The sequence below is a fragment of the Lepisosteus oculatus genome, chromosome 2 (genome assembly GCF_040954835.1).
Source record: "Lepisosteus oculatus isolate fLepOcu1 chromosome 2, fLepOcu1.hap2, whole genome shotgun sequence".
NCBI classification, from domain to species: Eukaryota; Metazoa; Chordata; class Actinopteri; order Semionotiformes; family Lepisosteidae; genus Lepisosteus; species Lepisosteus oculatus.
The window spans coordinates 50,629,013-50,652,157 of NC_090697.1; the positions used below are offsets into that span (position 1 = coordinate 50,629,013).

The 23,145-nt window shown below is 36.2% G+C and overlaps 1 protein-coding gene across 1 annotated transcript in view; it reads left to right on the forward strand.

The window, feature by feature from the left end:
• The first annotated feature begins 5,294 nt into the window (after positions 1-5,294).
• LOC102689302 (pleckstrin homology domain-containing family G member 1) overlaps positions 5,295-23,145 on the forward strand; it is a 112,688-nt gene continuing 94,837 nt past the window's right edge. Inside the window, exon 1 of the mRNA XM_015348813.2 lies at positions 5,295-5,848. The gene's annotated coding sequence lies outside the window, so the exon portion shown is untranslated. The remainder of the gene's footprint in view (positions 5,849-23,145) is intronic.

Below are 23,145 nucleotides of genomic sequence, written 5' to 3' on the forward strand. Positions count from 1 at the left end.
TCCCAAAGAAAGCTCTACAGTTACCATTGAAAGTGCTAGTGATCAGCTTTCAGAAAACTAAGAAGTATTGTTCATATTGTAAATTGCTCTTATTTGCATGCTTATATGGAGGAATATCCAGTGTTGTACTGAGCCTAAACTGAAATGGTTAATTTGTATAATTTGTATTAATTTATTCCAATAAATTAGAGCTACAAATAGAACCATTTTTTTATTTTACCTTGAAAAATGAAACACTGTTTTTTCCTTGAAAGTTACCATTGAAAGTGCTTGCGATCTGCTTTCAGAAAACTAAGAACTATTGTTCATACTGTAAATTGCACTTATGCACATGCTTATAGGGAGAAATATGCAGTGTGAATCATTTCAGATACAGATTCATATCCAGTATCCAGACATAAAACATAATCAGCTATACTTCAACAAGAAAGGACAATTATACTTCTGAAACATTCACTTTACTTGTTTAAACAAAAACCTAGTTGACAGTATACAGTAATCAAGCAGTTATTGTTCCAGATGGTGTGGACAATCACAATGACAGACACCACCAAAAGAAATGGATTTATATGACATTGATGTACATTAGTATTTAGAAGAATAAATAAAAATAAATCCCATAAATCACATTTGATCAGATGAAGTTGTTAATTAACAAAAAAGAAACAGATGTGTGAAAACAATCTTCTTATACTTTTCGGCTGGTTTAGAATGAAACTTGATTTGGCAGATAAGGTATTTTGTCAACAGAAATTTTTGAAAAAAAGGTTTTTTTCAAATGTTACTCAGTAAGATTGTAACATGCTGATTTTTGTTTTTACTTTTTTCCATTCTATTCAATAACTTTTTACAACTTCAGAAGGCTTTCTCTAAAATATTCAGCTCTCATGTCAAATACATTTCTTTTGGCAAAACAGTCCTCATTATTTATATCATTCAATCCTTTTCTGCACAAAGACACTAGATTTTCTGCTTTAAAAATTCAACTTCAAAACACTACTTTTTATAGAACAGTAGTTCATTTATCAGGAATGAAATGAAAAGTATTGCTGTGCCTTTCTGAACATCAATACACTTAATGAGTAATTTGATACAATAACACACATTAATGCAGCCGGTAGCTCAGTCTTTTCATACAACACAGTTTTAATTTCCTTCTGCTGACAAAGGTCCAGTGAAAGACATATCCTTTCTCCGATATTTTATTTTTATCTCCCACATTGCATTACATTAGAAAATACAAATGATTGATTTTTATAGCCTAAAATTAATCTCCCAAGCTTGTTTTTTAGGCAGCCTCATGTAAATTCTAAAATCTTTCTGAAGTTTTTTATTGCATGACTAAGATTAGACTGTTAGACTGAGCAATCCAAATAAACATTCATTTTGTTATTAAAATACTAAATTCAGATGTATTTTCTGTTTTTTTGCATTTTCACATTATAGACATGAACCATTATAATTTTTAGATGCACTAGTTTAAATGCAGCTTTTCTTTGTTTCGGAGTTGTTTAGGTGTAAATACCCTATGTTTATCTTTAACATTGATCATGGTTTTATTTTGTATTTGGTTGTTCTTAACCTTAGGAATGGCACAGTTTAGTGTTCGAAAGTTTTAATGATAGACGTTTAGAAGCAGATATATTCCAAATATTCAAATACGTATATTCAATATATATTAAAAAAAACAGGTGGTAATGTAGCATCTCATTTTCCCTACTTAAAGAATAGTTCTGAAACACTAAGTACTGTATATAATGTATCAGAGAAGAGAACAAATGCTGCATAAGTTACATCCTTAAACTATTTCCTTTGTATGAGTTTCTTTTGTTTACAGCTGTGTATTGCTTAATTCTGCTTACTAGTCTTATTTTCCAATTAATTGGTTTGAAAAGTAAACCTTGAAAGATTAATGACATCATTACCAACACTTGAAGATTAACTGATTGTAAACAGGAAGTTGCTTGTCCTCTTTCTGTGATACTGCCGCCCTAGCCTCTTATCTCATGGGAAACCTCTCAGCTCTTTACAAACACAAGAGTGGGGGTACTCCTTGTACAAGCATTGACTGCTACTTAGTCCAGGGGCCCTATGAAATTCAATGGCAATCCTGTCTATCATTCATAACACATATACTCTCATACAACATCAAGACAATTATGTTGTTTACTTTTTTCAGTAATGTCTACATTTGTTTAATTCAGGAAAAAGTTACAAGGCAGTTAAGATCTGATTGAATACATCCTCATACATTTTCTTATGCCATGTTACACTTGTTAAATGTAAAACTTTACATGCTGTATAGATATACTGCATGTGTTACAGTTGTATACTTTTAGATACTGAATTAGAGGTTGCCATAGAACCAGTTAATCTGCTATGGTATTAAGAAGAACAGGAGTTGCAAAACATGAATAACCAGAATGTTCAATGTGTTAAAATTTGTACTGATGATCCTATGGATCAACTTTTGTAAACCAATGTTCAGTTTTTAAGAATCCACTTTCAGACTTGTCTGGTCTGATGAATCTTACCCTGTGTACTTGCAAAGATATTTCAAACAAAAGTAGATGTTAGTGTGGAGATAAAATGTAAAATGGGTAAATGGAACGGACCTCAAGGTGCTTAGTGTCAGCTATTGTTGGTCACATTCTTATAACCGATCATCAAAGCTACATTTACTAAGCTACTCCACTCTTAAAGTGAGTACTTAGTAAAAGTGCCAGTCCAGACAAACATTGTTCGTCTTTCAGTTTTAAAAATTAATTAAGAAAGGAAAGTAAAAATGACACAGCTCAGAAATTTCCACCTTTACCTAATATTTTTAAAGCAATTCATACTCATATACAGTAGTTTGTTGCCTGAAACTAGCCTGGTTTTGCTTGTATTTCCGTGTTATATCTGTGGAAGAAGCCATGTACCAGACAAAAAGGTATGGCTGTTCCTTTATTAGTAATAAACCACCCGCGTTTGGGCTCTGGGTTCAATTATTGACCTGGGGTGCTATTTGTGTTGAGTTTGTATGTTTTCCTCTTGTTTGCATGAGTTTCCACCAGGTGCTCCGAGTTCCCATAGTCCATACACAGACTGGCAGGTTAATTGGTTTCTGGGAAATTTGGCCCTGGTGAGATTGGGTGCTAGTCCATTTCTGTGTCTGCTTTGGAATGGACAGGTGTCCTATCCAGAGTGTATCCTGCTTTGCGCTTGTTGCTTGCTGAAATATGTTCCACACTCCTGAGTGACTGTGAGTTGGATGATGTACTGTAGCTAGAAGATGGATGGATATAGCTGCCAAAATTTGTAAATAAAATATTTTAATGCAATGTGAAGACACACTGAGAGTATTTGTGACTATAGTGTCAGTTATCATGTCAGAACAAAATACCTAACAAAGCTTAAATTTAGTCCTTCAGAATTTAATTGCACAAGGACAGGAAAAGAGAGAGCTGCATTCTTTCACATTGCTGTAGGATTTAGTGTAAACTCTAATTGGAACAGTTCCCCAAATAAAATTATTTTTGTACCCATTTTTCAATGTAAAAAATTAAATATGAAAGTTCACTTAACCCGATACAGGGCTGACTCTGATGTATCTCATCAGGGTCAGACATCTTTTAAAATGTGCCTTCCTTTTTATATGCATATGTGATCACAGAACTGGAGGTCCCAGTGTTTTTAGTTATGGCGTTTAGGACTATCCAAGTTCTATATCTGACCATTGTATGAAAGTGCTTTCTCATTTATGCTGATATTGAATAGGTATATATTACTCAAAATGAGTAGGTGAAGTATTTTTTGAGACTCTAGTTCATAATGGAGTTCACAGTTCTTTTTTATGTGTCATCTATTGATTTCCTGGTTTGAATGATGAACTTTATTTTCTTTAACTAGGTGATATTCTTGATTTTCTTGTTTACTGTTCTCATGAAGTGATTTTTTAAAAACATTCTTCCAGCCTGAATTTGGTGCACTGCTGTTGTGGTTGACACTATCATCAATGGGCAGTGTTTAAAGGGAGGGGGTGTCCAATTCTGGTCCTGGAGGGCCAGTGTACCTGAAGGTTTTCATTCTATGTCTTGATGACTTAAACAGCACAATATTGGCTTAATAGAGCAAATCTTCTACCCACAGTACAGGTAAGGTTAAAGACGGGTTTTTGAGTTTCAAAAATAACCCATCTGAAGTGCATTGTCTACAGTAACTTTACGATACACAACATTTAGTGGCCTTTTTTCAGCTGCTTTATTTCTGTTTAAACACTTCTTCATACAGGTACTGTATGTGATCAGCTGATGATAATCAGACATATGAGGGAATGGCAATGGATCAGACATCCCCACACTGCGTTTCCTCTGTCTCCAGATGTGCAGTTGATCACATTTTAGCTCGCTGTTATAAACTCCAGAAACTGGTACTGAGTTGGTACCAATTTAAAAATTAGTTTTTAAAAGCTGAAGGCAAATTTTCAAACAAAAATCAACTCAAGGTACAGTAATTGAAGTCCATATGCCCAAGATGTAGAACTCAGATGGAGCAAAAACAGGGAGAAAACCAGGACCAGGGCTGGGAGTCAGCTTTGTAACTTCATGCTTCATCAACCAACATGAATATAACAGGGAGATTACGAACACATGTAAATAAGTTTAAAAGTTTTTTTGTTTCTGCTGAGGGGGTGAATTAGTAAGGATACACCATGGAATCTTGTTTTGATGCATGAGACTTCATGACTAACAGAATACCACAAACTTGTTTATTGTTCTGTTTTTCAGGAAACATAAGCAGATGGAAATGAGCTGCATCAAGTTTACATTCTTACCATTGAAGAGGAATAACATCACTCTATAAAAAGTGTAGTGAATATGTGACCGCCGAAATAGTATTTTGTTCAAACGTTATATTTATTGTAATACAATATTACTTTTTTTAGTTTGATGTGACTAATAGGCAGAATGTTTTTATCTGATGCATGTTTAAAGGCACTATGTTCACTAAGTTTTCATAACTGGAACGCAGTCATTATTCCATTGTCATTCAACAACTTTAAAACGCAGTTTTAGTTGCGTTAACGGTCACACAATAAATATACAAACGTTGATGTATCTTTAATCTTTGAAAAAGCAACAATAATTGTTTCTGCATGAATATTATGTTTTAAATTGAAAGATTTGATTGGAAATATATTTCAAGCGGTCAACACGTGAAAACAATAACACTATTAAGTAAGAATAAAGGAAGTGATTTTCACACTGAACTAGACCTTGCCCTTACTGACTTACTATGTTTCTGTCATTATCACCTGATGATAAGGTAAACAAACGTAATGGGTGGTAACATCGCTTTCTCAAAAGAGCTATTACGATTTTCAACAAAGAAAGCCTCATTCTACCAGATGTACCGTTAAGTTCTGTGTGGGTAGTAGGCAGCAGTCTACGAACACACTTGGCAATTGTAACTTTTAATATTTTTCATGAAACTCAATGATACCACAGAGACCCATGAAAGGGAAAATCCTCAGCTGTTTGGCTAGAAATACCCGTGCCTAACATAAAGACTTTTTGAAGTTGAGGCTTAGGGTAGAGCAGCAGTGTTTAGTTCTCCAGTTGTTGAACGCAGACTGCTCTCTTGGCTGTTTTCCAGAGTAGCTAAAACTAGACCTTTCCTCAATAGCTTTTTTTTTTCTGTGGCAGTCAAAGACGGTTTGTTTTGAGGAGTAGCGTCGGAAGACAGGAATTGTGCAGTTTGATTTAGGACGGCTCCACACTGGACGTAATTGACCCATCTGGACTTGCGTTGTTCAGAAATTAATGCAGAAATCACTACCGGATATCGTGCATCGTTGAAAACTCCGGTAAGCATGTCAATAATTATTATTTTTATTACTTTTCTGTCTGTTTCTTTGTGGTTTTAAAATATAAGCCAATCATACCGCGGAATTATGCAAGCAACTGATGGACAGCGGCTACCACCTGCTAAGAATAATATATGCCAAAATAATGACTCGCCTACCAAACCTACTTAAAAAAAATAAAAATATATTTCGTTTTAGTTATGCCAGTGTACTTTATTTAGAAATCTGATTGGCATTCAGGTTTCAGCCCCCCAAAAAAGCTGTGAAGTTGAGGTCTTGTTAACACGTTCCTCTGTCGTGGCTGGTTTAACTCGATTGCTAATGCAACTTTAAATTGCTAACAAGTCTGAAACCTTGGATACGTCAGCTTTTTCTTGTTCAGACATGAAGCTTAGATGTCATCTTGTTGGCGTCGATTTAATGACAGCATACATATAACTATTGGTTTCAGGTAAGGTATACATAAGAGGATGTAATCTTTAAAGAACTTCGGTATTTGGATGTTTCACTTTATATATTGGATTCTGGAGAATTAAATGTCCAATAAAATTTAGCGGGGGTGGGGGCTATACCGTCCGATGTGCGATGTACCATGAAGTGGGTAGAATTATTTAGTATTGCATACAAAAATCACATATCGTTTGAAAGCAAACCTAGGCAATTCTAAGTTGCCTCTGTCTACCGTATTCTGAATATTGTTCGTCTCTCAGGGAGAGCAATGAATTATCATTTATTAAACGTTTTGAAGATTCTTTTTTTACTTATTTTAAAATGTGTTTATAAAACATAGAGGAAGGCAAACCTTCCAGACAAAATTAGTTGTATAATATTACCTGTACCTTTTAAATATGGGTGCAGTACTTGCAAGTCTGACTTTTTTTTATCTTTTCGGATTGTTATTGATTGAATCCTTTCAGACTGTCTGAAAGTCTTCCACAAGGAGTGTCCATTGAACCACTCCGTTTGATACGGTAAAATACCAAGCTGAATAAATAAGCACAAAGTCTTATCAACCAAATAAAAAATATATAATTACATCAGAGCTGTTTATTCTTTTGGCTGAATAACTAGACACAATTGTTATTTTTTAGGTTTATTTGTTAGGTTTAGTGCTTTTAATCTCTACTGGCCATTTTATTTACCTTGGGGTTTTCTTTGGTGGGACATTTTCATCATAATCCTGTAGCTCAAGATCAGGAAATCTCCAGTTACTGTAAGAGGGCGTACTTTTAATGCACTACCTTTCTCTAAAGATGCATTGAAAGTAGAACGTCTCACAGCTACATTTTAACCTTGCATTCCTGGCTTTATGTATCAACAGTATTTATGAAATAGCCCAATGAGTATGTTCCTTTTCATGTTGTCTGTGTAAATGTATAATTTAAGCAAATTCAATAATTTACAAGATACAGATAGAATTCAAGGCCTTTGTGTCTAGTGCCTTGGTCTATCTATGCATCTATGATTAGGAAGTTGCTTATTCCTGGTGAGGGCTAAAGCCATAACCCATCCCAGAAGCACAGGGCTCAATTTTGAACCACACCCTGGGCGAGATACCAGACGCACACGGATAGACTCCAGTGACACTAGCCTGCATTTCTCTGGGAAGCAGGAGGAAACCAGAACATGCAGCCATGCTAATGATGTGAAATAGAAGGCGGGCTGGGGGTAGGGGGTGTCTTAAGAAGAAGCTGTGGTAAAGATCTTTAAGAATTGTTCAGGGGATTTTGGGGTTTTCTTCTTCACAAGTTTGATTGCTTCCCCATGTAATATACTGTATACAGTATATATTCTGCTACGAGAGGTTTAATCAACCTAGACCAATTTTTACTGGTACTGTAAACAATTTACAGCATTAACTAAGGCTTCATTTAAAAAAAAAACTGTTGCGGAAGTGCAAAATTCCAGAACAAATGACACCTTTCACAATAAAATATGCAAGATGCTATGATTAAGGCAAACTAAAGTAAAAGCAGAGTTTGTATTCAGCTTTGTCCACATGTCAGTGCAGTGCTTTACTTTTCTTCAGGAAAATAACTTCTTTTTCATAATGATTACATGGTCATTCTTGTGCATTTTTTTTCTAGCACTGAAATACAGTGATGTTACATTATTTTAAAAAGAGAAGGAGGACATTTCAACACCGACAAATAATGATGCTAGAAAGGCAATAAGGAAAAAAATTGGATGTGTGTAGACTCAGCCTCCTGCTACAGTATATACAATATATCATGTTAATGGTAATATCCATTTTTTTTAATGTGTGCATTCCATAAATACACTGGAGCCAGAGAGGCTTGTTTCTGAATTAAGGAGTGTTGAATGTTAAATTGTCAGACAGTTGCTTTGTCTTTGGAGAAGACTCTTTAATTGCAAGGATACAGCGTGGCAGGTGTTTTGTTTGGCACTTAAATTATGCTTGAAGTTTTGTGTTACTGTGTAATGTAAGACCCTGGAGCTTAGAGAAACAGTTTTGACAGTGGCATTTATCACTTCAAGGTTTTGTTCATAATTTATGACAAGTTCTGTTTACAACCTAAGTCTTATTTCAAGCCTGAAGCTCATGTGGGGCCTACGGTGTAGAATCTGAAGTATGTACAAACTCTGCTTTCACCAAAATTTATGAATTGTCTCATTCTGAGAAAAGTAATCCTTTCTAATTGGATAGTTTTATATTGATTTTTAAAACTATATGTGGAAACTTATTCAGAAGGCATTAGGTGCTGCATCCATCGCTTCAATATATTGGCAAGAGAGCTTATGAGCACGTATTGGGAGTAATGAGTGACACGCCTGTGTGAAAGGTACTCTATATTGTTTGCTTGCCCTTATTGCCTCCATTTTCAGAATATTGCACTTTAATTGCAGGATGTTATAGATACATAACAAACTAGAAGCAAACAGAATTTTAGTGCACTCAATGCTTTTCTTTATTTTTTTCACTTCATAAAACTAGACCAAAATACCCTTGGCCAGGTGAGAGTACTTCTGTGAAGTTACAGAGTATCTGGGATCAGACAAAGTAATATATGAGGCGTATATCTCTATCTGCCCTTGTGTAACTAATTCAAGGTTCTGTTTAAATAATTAAAGAAAACTGTATCAAAGGAAAGCACCTAACTGTGTATTGGTTCACAGAAGGCCTGAAAAGCATATATTGAATATTTCTCAAGTTAGGGTAAATATTATGATAGGGACTAAGTTGTGCAGTGTAAATCTCTAGAGTCATTACTGTTGCAATCTGTTCTTTGGGGAAAATCCTATTATCCTTATCTCAAAAATGCAATGGATTAAATATATAGAACAGTTCTTGAAAGTGAATTGTAGGAAACCTCCTTTTGTCCCATAGTGAAATCACAGTCTTGTTTACAAATCTGTTTTTGAACTGGACAGGTTTTTCATTATTTTTTTATTTAAATATTTTATTTATTTCTTATTTTATTTTTAAATATTAATTTTGATAGAAATTAGTTAATATAAGTTACATGTGATAACTTTCTCTCATTTTATTTTCTTTGTTGTGTACCTGCTTTACTGCTTTTTGCCTTTAAGCCAAGATCAGTTTTTTAAAGCAGTTAGCACAATTACTTTTTTTCTGAGCTCTAGCCACATTTTCATCTGTCCACACTTGCTGGATTTACCCATTTCAACTGTCTGCCATTGAAGAGGGGATGGAGAGAATAAATTTCAGAACCTAAATTGAATGTTCTGTACAGATAGTGACAGCAGCATAACAGTGAGTTCATATTATATTACCGTCCCATTTTTTAACGATTAGCTCATCAGTCCCCAAATCTTGTCCATCTTCTTTATTGATCCCTAATTGTTGGCTTCAGCAATTTGGCCAAGTTGGTTGGTTGCAGTTATTCATGACTTTTGGCATGACATACTGTATTTCTAAACCCATGTCTCTCCCATTTCTGTTTGTGATCCCATATTCTGTTGAAGTCAAAAATGAACTTTTAACAGCACCATACTTTTAATGACTTTTTAACTTAATAACTTCAAGACCAAAAATTGTGTTAATTTAACCTGTGTATGATGTTCCTCTGAGACCAAGAATTATTTTAAAAGCTTTTCTTTTAAATAATTCCAGGAAAGTAATATCCTTTTGTGAAATGTGATGACTATAGCTCTAAACTATTTTGTATGAGGTCACATACTGTACGTATGGTATATTGTGATTTAGCAGTATTGATTATTCACAGTCTGCGTTTTTTCTACACCTGTGTATGCAAGAATAATTTTTCCCCATTGTTTCCATACATTGTATAGATCATCTTGCTGAATAAATTTGTTTACTTAGTATTTGTACAATTATATAAATGAAGGAATACACATTTTTTTTTTGTATTCAGGAATGTCCTACAAAGCATCTGAGCAACTGTTTAGAAATTTGAAAATTATTTAAATTATAAAATGGTTTTATATTCAGATATGTCAAGAAGACCAAAGCAATGGATGTAAGGCAGGACACCCACTGGATGGGATGCCAGTTCATTGCAGGGCACAGACAGACACCAACAGCGGTATGCACACGCTCACTCACGAGCCAATTAAACATCAATGTGTCTTTGGACTGTGGGAGGAAACTGAGAAATTGCATGTGAATGCGGGCACGCAAACTCCTTTCAGATAGCACTCAAGTAACTGAATCTTGGACTTCAGAGCTGTGAGGAAGCAAAGCCTAACCACTGCACTACCATGCTGCCTGCATGTATGGATGTTGGTTTGAAATCCTACAAAAGAAGCTAAATAAAACTGTAAACCCATTTAAAAAGGACTACTAATACAGGTGAAATAGAGCAGATCAAAATTATTCTTACTTTCTCAAGTTTTTTAGTTTTCAATCGCAAATCCTTTGGCTGCCAAAATATTTTATATGAATGGTAAAAGAAAATTAAGTGTCTTTTTGAGATAACTAAAACAAGATTTTTATTCTTTTTATAGCACCTGTGTGATCATATGTCATACTGTAGCTCTCTAAATATCCATGCTAGAGTGAATGGATATTCCTCTGCATACTCACAATTATTATTAAACATAAGCAGCCACACGGTTTTCACACAGTCATGAAGCAGCTGTACTCATTTAGTAAATAGCTGGCCATCTTATTTAGGAATACAAAGCTCAAGAATAAATATAAAATAAATCTTTGCAATTTGTTGTGCGCTGTGTTTATTTTAATTGGGATTATTCAGCATTATTTCATGTGCTGAAGGATAATTGAGGCAATCACATCTAAAGCAATGATTTGTAGAAAATTAAGATCTTTGTTCATTCCTGCTTTTTATCTTTGTAACAACTTGGTTTTGATATGCTGGCACGCACAGTAATTATCTGGGGTGAGGCATTACATACCTCACTTCCACAACACAGTAGTTACTGCCGGAAGGAGATTGCCTTTTATGGTCTGCCAGAGAATTTTGTTATGATGCATTCTTTGTTAATTTCCTTCCTTTCCTTGTACAGTATCTTGACATCTTGTTAGTCATGGCGTAATTCAATGTTCTGTGACTCTCATACTAGAGAAAGCCATAGCAATGGCTAAAGAACAATAGCTTATATTGCACTGACATTAGAATGCTGTTGGAATTATCCACAAGAGATCACTTAAACTTAACCAAACATTTACAATACCACTAATAGTGGACTGGTCCAACTCCTGTGGCAAATTAAAGATGCAAATTGCTGTTGTATTATTTTAAATGAAGGTTCACAGTTGTCTGTGGAAATATGAGGCTGTTCTGTGGTCTTTTCTCTAGAGGTGAATCTGCCATTTGTTACAGAGCACCATCTGGCATGAATTGCACTTCTTTTTGTACAACAACCATAAAGCTTCCTCCATTGGTCTGCTGTTGTCTTCACTGAGGCCTAAAGAGGTCAAATATCATTCCTTGAAACTGCATGTATCAGTCATCTTCAGGGACAAATAAGGGCATCCCACTTGCATTGTAATCCAGAACAGGGTCGCAGGGGAGCTGGGACCTATCCTTGCAAGCAATGTGTAGAAAGCAGGATATGATTTGGATGGTACACCAATCCGTCGCAGGACACACACAAACATGCCCACACTCCTCTCATTTTCTAACCGCTTCCTCCTAGTGAGGGTTGCGGTGTTAACAGGCTGAGCAGGGTGGCCCAGACTTCCCTTTCCTCAGCAAGTGTCTCCAGAACTGGCTCCAGGGGTGGGTCCTGGTGTCCCAGATCTAGGCAAAGTTCTCAGCCTTTTTAGTTTGGATCATTCTTAATCTGGTTTTGTCACCTTAGACCAGTTTGCCAAGGGTAACCCTACCATCACTACGAAGCCCCCGACAACGTAGCTCTAAGGCTCCCTGGGATACTGAAGCTGCTCCACCATGACAAGATCAGGAGGATCCCAGGAGGTGGTTACAATGTAATATTAATCTTAATTTACAGCCCTAGTGTTGTTCAAAACCAAAAGTTACTAAAACGTTAAAGTGTTTTTTTGCTAAAAATATGTTAACATGTTCGTGCATTAAATGCATAGATACATTTATTGTTGAGCTGCACAAATATTTCAAGTCTGCAGTGTATGTGTATGACTGCAGATGGGGAACTTCAAGTACAGCTAATTTTGCCATGGCTTACTGTCATCCTTCTTTGAAATCTTGTAGTTTTTTTTATTGTCCTAGTTTCTCTAAACAGGTCTTTTCAGCAATGTTCTAGTGGTTGCAAACAGGAGTATATTCATAAAATGTTTACAAATTTGACAAAATGGAGACCTGGATTCCAAAAAAGTTCAACATGTACACAAAGCACTTGTTTTATCCATTGAGCATCAGAAGAAACATAACACTCATAACTGCAACAAATTCACAGTTATCAGAAAAAATACAGCTTTTGGTAAATTTTTGTGGCCGTTTTGCTGATACTTTATTGATACAGGTACTGTAAATGTTTCAGACCGCTTATTGATCAACCTGTTGATGACAAATTCATTAATATTTGTCATTAATGCATATATCAGCAGGAGTTTTTTACTCTGAACATCACAGGCCAGAAGTGTGTGTGGCCATTGTTTTGAAGAAATGGAAACTGTACTTCTGTGCTGCATGCTGTGCTATAGTTCAGACAACAGTTGCCTACGTAACTGTCACATTCTCATCACCAAAGGGGTCATCATCATCCTCCCATTTGTTACCTTTATATTCTCATCTTGCAAGAAAGTCTTTGTTACACAAACAGCATGAGGACTTGATTCTGTTGCTGAGTTGTCGTGTCAGCATAAGCTTGCAAGAAGGGCAGCAAATTAGCTTGTGTGGTCAGTCAAGCTGCCATCAATCACCGCAGCACTGCAGCTTCACAACTCTTGTGCATTCTGGGTTCGATTCCAGTGGAGGGTACTGTAGCTTGGGGTGTGGAGTTCTCCTGGCAACTGGGGTTCCTACCAACTTCCAAAGGAATTCTGGTTATGTGAATTGGCATCACTGAATTGATCCTGTATAAAGCATCTGTATGCATAGTGTGAGGGATTTACATCTCATCCGGGGCGTAGTTCTGCCTTGTACACTGTACTTCCAGAATAGACTCAAGGAATAAGAGGCCTTCTGCATGGATGAATCTTTGGATTCTGAATCCAAGAAGTATGAGAAGTAAAAAGTTTTAAAAATAACTTGTAATTAACTTATAATGCAATACTCAATTTATCATTAAATTAGCTCTTAGGAACCTGAAACTCATAGTATGTGCAGAATTCAAGCATATACGGTAGCTGTCGCATTCATGCAAATGGACAGAATTTGTTGAATTTGCAGTTGTTGGCACTAAAGGAGACCAATTATTTGCTTCGTAGATGTCCTCATCTAGAGCAAATTACACAGGATAATTCTGTGGCATTTACTGTAGTACCAGTTTATTATTAGTTATTGCCCTCATAACATTTTTTAATTAATTTGCTACTTTGCTAGTGGGGTTTTGATCTTAGAGCAATCATTCTGTGATTCTGTGGCTTTTTTAATTATGGACATAGCTTAATCAATTTTGAGTACTGTACTTTGTGTGGGAGTTTGTTAAAGAGTTAAATTGCATTGCATAAATGTTTATTGGATCATAGTTTACTATTCAAATTATAGGTACCAGTTAGATTTTGTAAAATTTACACTGTGCTCCTGCTTTATAGCTCATAGTCCTCTATTTTCCAAAGGAACCAAATACCTCATTGTTTGTAGGAAAAGTCACTAGTTCAGAAGTCAATGGGTCTAATAAGACAGAAGACTGGAGAGGTAGGCCTGTGCTGATAGCAGTTTGGCTTCCTGAGCCAGGTCATCTCAGAGTATAAAAGCTCTCCAGGGCTTCTGTTTATCCTGGCAAAGGAAAAATACCTAAACAAAGCTTCCTGATCTCAGCAATGGCATGGGGCCTTTGCAGCCTTCCTGGACAGCTGAGTGGCCCCTGCATCTTGCCATACAGGAAATCAATTGCAGCTGAATGGGCATGGTTTCCAGGCCAAGTATAAACACATCTTGTTTCACAACCCTTTTCTCAGTTGTGATCTGTTTTTACTATAACACAGAAAAAAGTCAAGCTAGAGGCCATCTCTGTGAACTGCCAAAGATGGAGCTCTGTGTGAATCCTTTCTGAGACCCCAAATGCAAGCTGACTGAATTTTATTAGTGCCTTGTCGTGGCAGGACTTGTAGCTTCACTAAGCATTTTCATGAAGATGCCTGCAATGTGGCGAAACAATTAGACATTGAGCTGCCTAGCATATGCTGGGGTGATTCAGAACAAAACTGTTTATTATGTGTCTGTATATGAGTGTGGAGAAAGCGTGAATTGTTAACCTTTATGATGGGTGAAAACAGGTGGGTCTGTAAGATGGAATTTCTTTCGAAAGTTTCAAATAATTGTGCTTTATCGTTATAACTGTATGTTTCCATTTTCACTTGATCATCCTTATCTTCCCTACTGCCATGTGGAACTGGGTGTGTTTGGTGTGTCCTGTTATTACAAGATGATGCGATTCCCATGGGCAGCACTTCTTATGTACGTCTTAAAAAGGCTAGCCAGATTACTGCAGTGCTTGGATTTCTAGAACTGTCATGTAGCAGGGTCTAGAAGAGCTGTAGACCCCACTGTTGCCATGCAAAATTGTTCTTTTAAATCCAGGGAAATTAAAACCCATATCACTTGAGTTAGAATTCAATTCATGGTTTTAAACTTCTTTTAGTTGATTTTCTAGACATAGAAATGTGTGTGATTAGAGTATTTGCACAGCCCTCATCTCTCCATGCCTATGACAGGCCATGCAAATAAATGAAAACTTCACTTTACGTGGAAGGTAATTCTGATTTAAGATTCTTTTTTTGGAGAATGTAATCTGTATTTTCTGAAAGCTCAACTGTAGACCTAAACTGAAAAATTGGGTAAATTTTAGTAATGCAGGTTTAAAAGACGTATTATGTCTTTCTGTGATTGCCAGTGCATTCAGTCCTGTGTGCTTTCAGGAGCTGTTTTAATTGAACATTATCAGACATCTGTACTAAATTAATTTTCATAGCATGCAACTTTAACTTGTGCCGAAGTTTTGTTTTTGAGGTCTTTTCATGTAACTTATGGTATTTATTTCATTTCAAAAACCTTGAGTTAACATTTGAATAAATGGCAGAATTTTCCCCTTTGAAAGAGCAAACTAGTTCCTACAAAGGCTGTGATTTTTCCTTTTCTGAATTAAAGGGTTTTTTGTTTGAAAACCTTTTTTATATAGAAGTACTGAGCTAAATTTGTCTGGTGACCTCAAGAAACATATCTATACCAGAGGGACTGGTAGGTTCTCTTGCTAGACATAGATGCTTCTATGTTCCCTAAGGATTGAGTTAATTGTGTACATTGCTATTTATTGTGATTACGTAGTAGAACTTCTACAAATGAACATCTTGTATCCATCAGGGGGAATTATAGATAATGATCCAGGAGGCCACAGGAATGTGCTGCTGATAATGATTCCAAAATGGTAGATAGAGGGTTGAGGGCTGTGGTCTGTGGAGTTTACACATTGCCTGGAAGTTCCTTACCAGCCTACAGTTTCTTAGAAGGAAGCAGTGGTATAGGCCCTGATACACAATCACTCTTTTCAACAACTTTGCCTTTGGTATTTTATCTTGTGCGGATGAGATGACTTTATTACATCAGAGACTTTATTTGTTCTCCTTATGGGGGAAAAAAGTCCTAGTAATATTTAATCTACTTTACATTTTAGCAGCACAATAGCATAAAACTCGTCAAAAGCAATATGTCATGTTCTATGTTTGATTCATGCTATTGCTATTGTGAAACAGTCAACTTTGAAATATTCCACTGGCTAAGTTCTTTCTTGTCAGTTTTGCAGGAACAGGAAATGGTGTATTAGTAACTTTTTGTTAACATTTCTATCTACATTAAAGAATATATGGGACAAAAATGTACAGTAGGTTACGTTCTATAACAAAAGTATTGAACATTAATTTCATGACTGAATATATGACATACTGTACAGTACCTGGTCCGAGCTAAAGCAAGGCAGTGATCTTGATTGGGGAAAACCCATGTTTTTATGCATTTGGCCACCAAATCTTTCTTCCCTAACAAAAGGAATGATCTTGGTCAATTTTTGTATAGCATGTTTGAGTAGGATGTTGATCCAGTGACCACCATTCCAATGTTCACCCTATGTCCTGCATTCTGATGCAAGGCCTTTAAGATGTTTAATAGTGCATTACACTGTACCTAAAAGCTAGTTACAAACAGTAGGTTTGTTCTTGAGTTTTATCCTTGCTTTGATTATTCTTTAGAAGGGAGAAATGGTTAAATTGTGAAAATTAAATCCTACATAGAGTCACCGAATAGAGTCTTTCCAGTTTTTCTATAAACCACCTCTCTATAAACATGTGGCTGCCTTTAGTTAGTTATGTTAGTTCTTGTCAGTAGTTGAGATTTCAGACTGAATTGGTGAAGAAAAAATTACTTTCTTTTCTCTGTAGGTTTTACACAGTTGATTTTGTGTGTATACAAGTAATGATTTTTTAAAAAGGAACAAAGCTGTTTTAACAATATCCAACTCTTCAAAACTAGTCAAAAACAACATTTCAGAAGGATTTCTTTAATTTTAAAATTGCCTATTGGGCATGTTAGCCCTGCATCAAAACATCGTTAAAACCCTCATTAATATATTCATTTCTTACAATATACAATATGTGTAATTCCAATTGTCCAATTCCAAGATATTGTATACTGTACTGCATGGTGTAAGTTTATAATAAATAATTATTTTTCCATTACTTGTCTCGGGGAAATGTCTTGGATGAGATCTTCAGATCAATTTGCTAACAATTACTCTACCAAATGGACTAGATGGACCAAATGGCCAACTCGTTTTTAGCTTTCATGTTTTTTATGTCAGAAAGTACCTGATTTGACTTGATTTAGAGTTGATTCAATATCATGTTAGTTGAATGCAGTATTATGTTGTCAAAGCACACCTTTATATAGGCTACAAAACCATGTCAGTTTACTGAAAGACAGTGCATCATAACAAGCTGTAATTAACATAATTAAATGTATGTCAGGTTCAGAGCCAAAAGCGAACATAAGTATTTAATTATTTAATAAACACAAAACAGTCTATATTCTGGCAGTGAGATTATGATTTATGATTAGGAGCTGATTTCAAGTTTCAGGTTTATTGTCATTACACTCATATACATGGTATATGGTATAACGAAATGCTATTTAGCTAGCTCTCGGACATAAGTAGTACAAAGAGGAAAAAACAACAGCAATACAATTGTGTAGCAAAAGAAAGACGGAGACAACAGGCAGTGTGCAAAAAAACAACAACCGTTAATGTGCAAAACAACAAAAAGGTAACAGGTTATGTGCAAAAATATGCATCAACAGAATAAAATAAAGGGATAGAAATTATGGGGAGTGAGCTTTTGACATGTATGGTAGAGGTAGATTTTCAAAGTGTGTTTGGGTTTTTGGTAAGAAAGAAAGAAAGGAAGAAGGCACTGTGAGGTTCAGAACATATGTGAGAGGTGAGGTGAGAATTTAACAGTGGCTGGGAATTTAACAGTTTGATAGTGCGGGGGTAAAAACTGTCTCTGAGTCTGGTAGTCCGGGCCCGAATGCTCTGGTACCATTTTCCAGATGGTAGCAGATCATAAAGTCTATAGCTGGGGTGTGTGGGGTCTTTGATTATGCTTAGAGCTTTCCTCAAGCACCGTCTGTCATAAATATCCTGGATAGATGGGAGGGTAACCCCAGTGATGGACTGGGCAGTTTTCACCACCCGCTGTAGGGCTTTGCGGTCAGCAGCACTGCAGTTGCCATACCACACTGTGATGCAGCCTGTCAGTGTGCTTTCTGAAGTGCATCTGTAAAAGTTAGTGAGGATCTGGGGACATATCTTAGCCTTCTTCAACCGTCTTAGGAAGTACAGGCTCTGTTGCGCTTTCTTGATCAGACAGGTGGTGTTGAGAGACCATGTGAGGTCCTTGGTGATATGGACACCAAGGAGCACCTTGGTTTTGCTGACGTTGAGGGTGAGGTTGTTGTCATCACACCATGTTGTAAGGAGATTCACCTCCTCCCTGTAGGCCCTCTCATCATTGTCTGTGATCGGACCTACAACTGTGGTGTCATCGGCAAACTTGATGATGGAGTTGGTGTTGTGTTTGGCCTTACAGTCGTGGGTATAGAGGGAGTAGAGCAATGGACTAAGCACACACCCCTGGGGGACCCCAGTGTTCAGAGTTAGTGTGCCGGAGGTGTGGTTTCCAAGCCTGACAGCCTGAGGTCTGCCTGTCAGAAAGTCCCAAATCCAGTTTCAGAGGGTGGTGTTGTTACCCAGTGCACTGAGTTTCTTGACTAGTTTCTCTGGGATGATAGTGTTAAAAGCTGAGCTGAAGTCGATGAATAGTAGTCTTGTGTATGTGTTCTTTTTGTCCAGATGGGATAGGGCCGTGTGTGTGGCAATGGAGATTGCGTCATCTGTGGATCTGTTGGATCAGTAGGCAAACTGGTACGGGTCCAACTGGGATGGTGTCCTTAATGTGCTTCATTACCAGCCTCTCGAAGCACTTCATGATGACAGGTGTTAGTGCCACTGGTCGGTAGTCATTAAGACATGTCACTGTGGTTTTCTTTGGTATTGGGATAATGGTGGCTGTCTTGAAGCAGGTGGGGACTACGGCTTGGGCCAGAGACATGTTGAAAATGTCTGAATACACCCGCCTGTTGATTGGCGCAGGCTCTGAGGCTTTTAATAGCCTCTCATAGCTTTTTCAGACTTCAAACAATGTTATGTTAAAAATCTGGTGGATTTTTCCTTTACAAAACATCACTATGTTTTTTCTTATAAAGTTTAAGGAAGACTCTGTCAGATTGTCACACTGTATCCCATAATTTCCATTCATCTTTTGGATACTTTTGTTTACAGGAGAGAAAGCTGGAACAATTAAAACAGAAATTGTCTTGTTGAAAATTGACCACCATGGGTGCGTTTTTTTTTAGTTTAGTAAATCGGTAAAAAATATTAGAGTATTAATATCTTGGTGCAATGTTTCCGAAATGTGTAGTGTATTAGCTATTAAACAGGTACTGGCATCTGATCTTTGATTCTGTTTAATCAGTGTCCAAAACTGGGGTTCTCCCTTGCTAAGATTAAAGACCACTATTCTAGAACAAATTTGTAAGTTAAAATTAGTCCTTGGAATGTAGACAGCAGGGGAATCTGACTCTAGGTACAAATGGAAGTGGGACATCGAGATTGGATATCTAGGTTGTGTATTTCTTGTTTTTCTTTATTAAAGTGTTAATTAGTGTGTAGGAGGGCTAATTATGCCGTATGCTCATGCTCAATTACATAAATTAAAAGGTTAAAGCTTTTCTAGGCCAGTAATTTGGATGGAATGTTGTTTTGTGGCAATTTTATTCTGTTTGCCTAAATTACGGAGTCCATCCTCATCACCAGTATTTGGACAATAATCCTGAAGCTCAGAGTGGGGATAGAATTTGTTTTCCTGTGAATTCTCTCTTAATCTGGCCCATCGCCCACAGTTTTAAAGTTTTTATTTTTATTTGGCACTGTCAAGTGAAGGTGTGTTTTCATTAGTATTGTTTTTTTATAATATTTGTTAAGAAAACTTGCTCACTATTTCCTTTTCTCTTCAAAACTAGAAACTGCATCTCATTCTGTATATCTGTATATATGTTGTAAATATGTTCATCTACTAATCACATTACCTGTGAATTAAAAGATCATATATTAGTTGATACTGACTAGCAACAAATAATATAAAAAAAAATTCCTAACCTGAACTAATGCTACAGTACATCAGTGTCCCAGTCCTAAGTCTGGTGAACTTTTAATATCGTTGAGTTGCACAATATTTTTTCATATTACATTTTCTTTAAAACCCAAAACAACTGTATACATACACAGTATGAATGTCATATGTTTAAGTTGTAGATGTATTTGGAACGTTTGTCCAGTAAACTAATATGACAAGACCCACTTTCAAGTCAGGCTGTTTATACTGTAGATGATTGTGCATGGGACTTAATTAAGTGTTTTGCTGTTTTGTGACATCTGAAAGATTGGCCCAAAATGGTTTGCTCCCTGAAGAATAAGATATTTTTAAAGAGAAATATAAAATGCCCTTTGAAAAATCTAAGCACAATATCTTCTACAATTAACAACTAAATAGGACAGAGAACTAACTACTGAGAACTACAGTTTAAGTTTTCTCTCTCATAACTGACTCCTTAAAAAAAAAATCAATTTTCCGGCTGATGTTACAAGGTAATTTTTTTTTTAATGTGCAAGTCTAGAAAAAGATGATATATGGAGGTGGTCTGTGCTCTTGCATTTTGTAGGATTTAAATTCATAGTATACTATAATTCATTATAACCCTGATGCTCTATGTTTAACACTAGGAGGAAGGTCTGCACTCCACCTGCTGTGAATTAAAATGTACAGCATAGTGCTAGTTCCAAAATGCACAACTGTTAGTGATTGTAGTTATTAGTGATTAGTGATTTGAAAATCTGCTGGTTTTCTAAACTTAATAAATCATTCTCTCTCTTTCAACAGAAACTTTCCTATGTCTGAACTAGCTTCCTTTCATTAGATTTTCCCCAATTTAAAGATGCTGAAAATAAACAAAAAGCTTTAAATGAGTCAAGGATATTTCATTCCTTCTAACTCCTTTTGAAGAAAGCAGTTAATTGATCTGAAGGTCTCGTCAAGCTGCTTCTTGAAAGGCTTGGACACCATGACTGGGTAGCTTGGTCTAGATTCCTGTCTCTTCAGGATAACCTGTTCTCAGTTTTAGATGCACTTAATTTTTTTTTCCACTTATTTTGTCCATTTCATGTTTCACTATTAATTTAGAGTTAACTCGAATCAAACGGAAACATAAGCTAGAACTGACAAGGTTTAGATAATTTTATTTTTTTAATATGGAAGGGGAAGAAACTCAAATTCAGTCAGTGCCCTCAGTAGGTTTTCTGTAAATCAGACTCTGCATCATGAATAGCTAAACATGGATCTGAGCATGTGTACAGTGTAGTTCAGGGGGGAAGTTTGAATTGTGTAAATGCAAACTTACTACCCATACACAAATTGGTTATCTACTGTACCTGCACACATGCTTGGGTACTCGTGTGATCTGACTGACTCAGTTTTGGAATACAACTGCCGCGTGGTTCACTGCAACATCCAGGCACCCTGGAGTTTCTGAAAAAGTTTTATTGCACATTGCAATTTTATGCACAACTACCTCTTTATAAGACTGTGGGCATGATGCAGAGCCAAATCATTGGGCATGCCTTGCATTGAAATAGTCCAGACCATTTAATTGGCTATTCCTTGTAGTCAAGGATGTTTTATCTTCAGTGAGCCCAAAGTGACTGATAAACAGTAGACATCCAATAACGGATCCATGCATACTTTTGCATGTTAATTGGGGGGAGATTTGATCATGTACGGTATTTCAGACTTTTGGTCATGGTAAGCTCTTTTTGACTCTCACTTTGCTTCCTTATTTAGACCTCTTTAGTTCTCAAAGGTCTGGGCTCCCTTCCTCTATCTGGTTCTGTCAAGAGTCATAATCCCCCAGGAGCTGGTATCAAAGTTGCATTTCCCCAAATATCTCTGAAATGCTTCTTTTGGCCATTAGCTTAGCTCGGAGAAAAAAAAAACTTTTTTAAGGAGACTGAAGTCTGACATCCACCAGACATGGCCAATCCAATCACTCTGTACATGTTAATTAATTGTAGATTTTCATGTTTTCAAAGCAATTTTAAAGAGAATTGGAAGGTAGACTAAATAGGGTCTCTGTCCCTTGCTGTCTGTGGTGTTTGCAGAAAGTTATACAGCTAAACACGGTATGTCAATGACCATTTGTGGTCAGGCAAACCACATGTACATGTAGCAACACATTGCCATGACTATTGGAGTGATTGTCTGGACAGAAGTGTCTAATCACTGGATCCTGTCCTGTTGCAACCCTGTCGATTAGTATATATGTTTAGTCACTATACTGAATACATTTTTGTTTGCTTGATAAAATGTCAGTGGACCTGATGGTACAAAGATTATATCTTTGATAATTTATTGCAGTTGTAAATGATAAGTATCCAGTAACACATTATTGTGTGATATTTCTGTGGTTGACAAGGGTTCAAAATACAGCTATCTTATATTGTCAGTATTGCACAGATAAATAACAGTACACTCATTTAGTTTTGTTTTTATTTTTAATTTAATTATTTTAACCGAACATACAGTAAATTAAGTATTGTACCAAAATGTCACTGTATTATAAAGACAAGTAAGTTGGCTGTCTTAATTCTGTATTGCAACATAAAATAAAATATGTGCATTGCACTATAACTGAAGAGAAAAGCATGTGAAATTATGATATTCTACTTTCTATTTGTTTAAATTTCTTTGTTAGGCAAACAGAACACCTGAAGCAAATGTGAAATATACTGAAATATTGTCCTACACTTCATCCTTTACAGAGCGATGAAAGGATCCCCTCATGAGATGTTGATTTTAGTATTTTTGTGGAATTTTGTTATTTTTGAATTGTTTGCTGTTGGCAGAACTGCTTACATATTTCCCAATATATTATTTCTCTGTGAGTGATGTACAGTTCTGGGCCTCAAAGGCCATGGGTTTAAATGGCTGTGGTTTGTTTTAAATAACTAGTTATTTACGATCTTGGCAATGTCTAAATTGGTTCTGTTAGGTAAGTAATTTAGAATGTGCATATTGCCAGGAATTT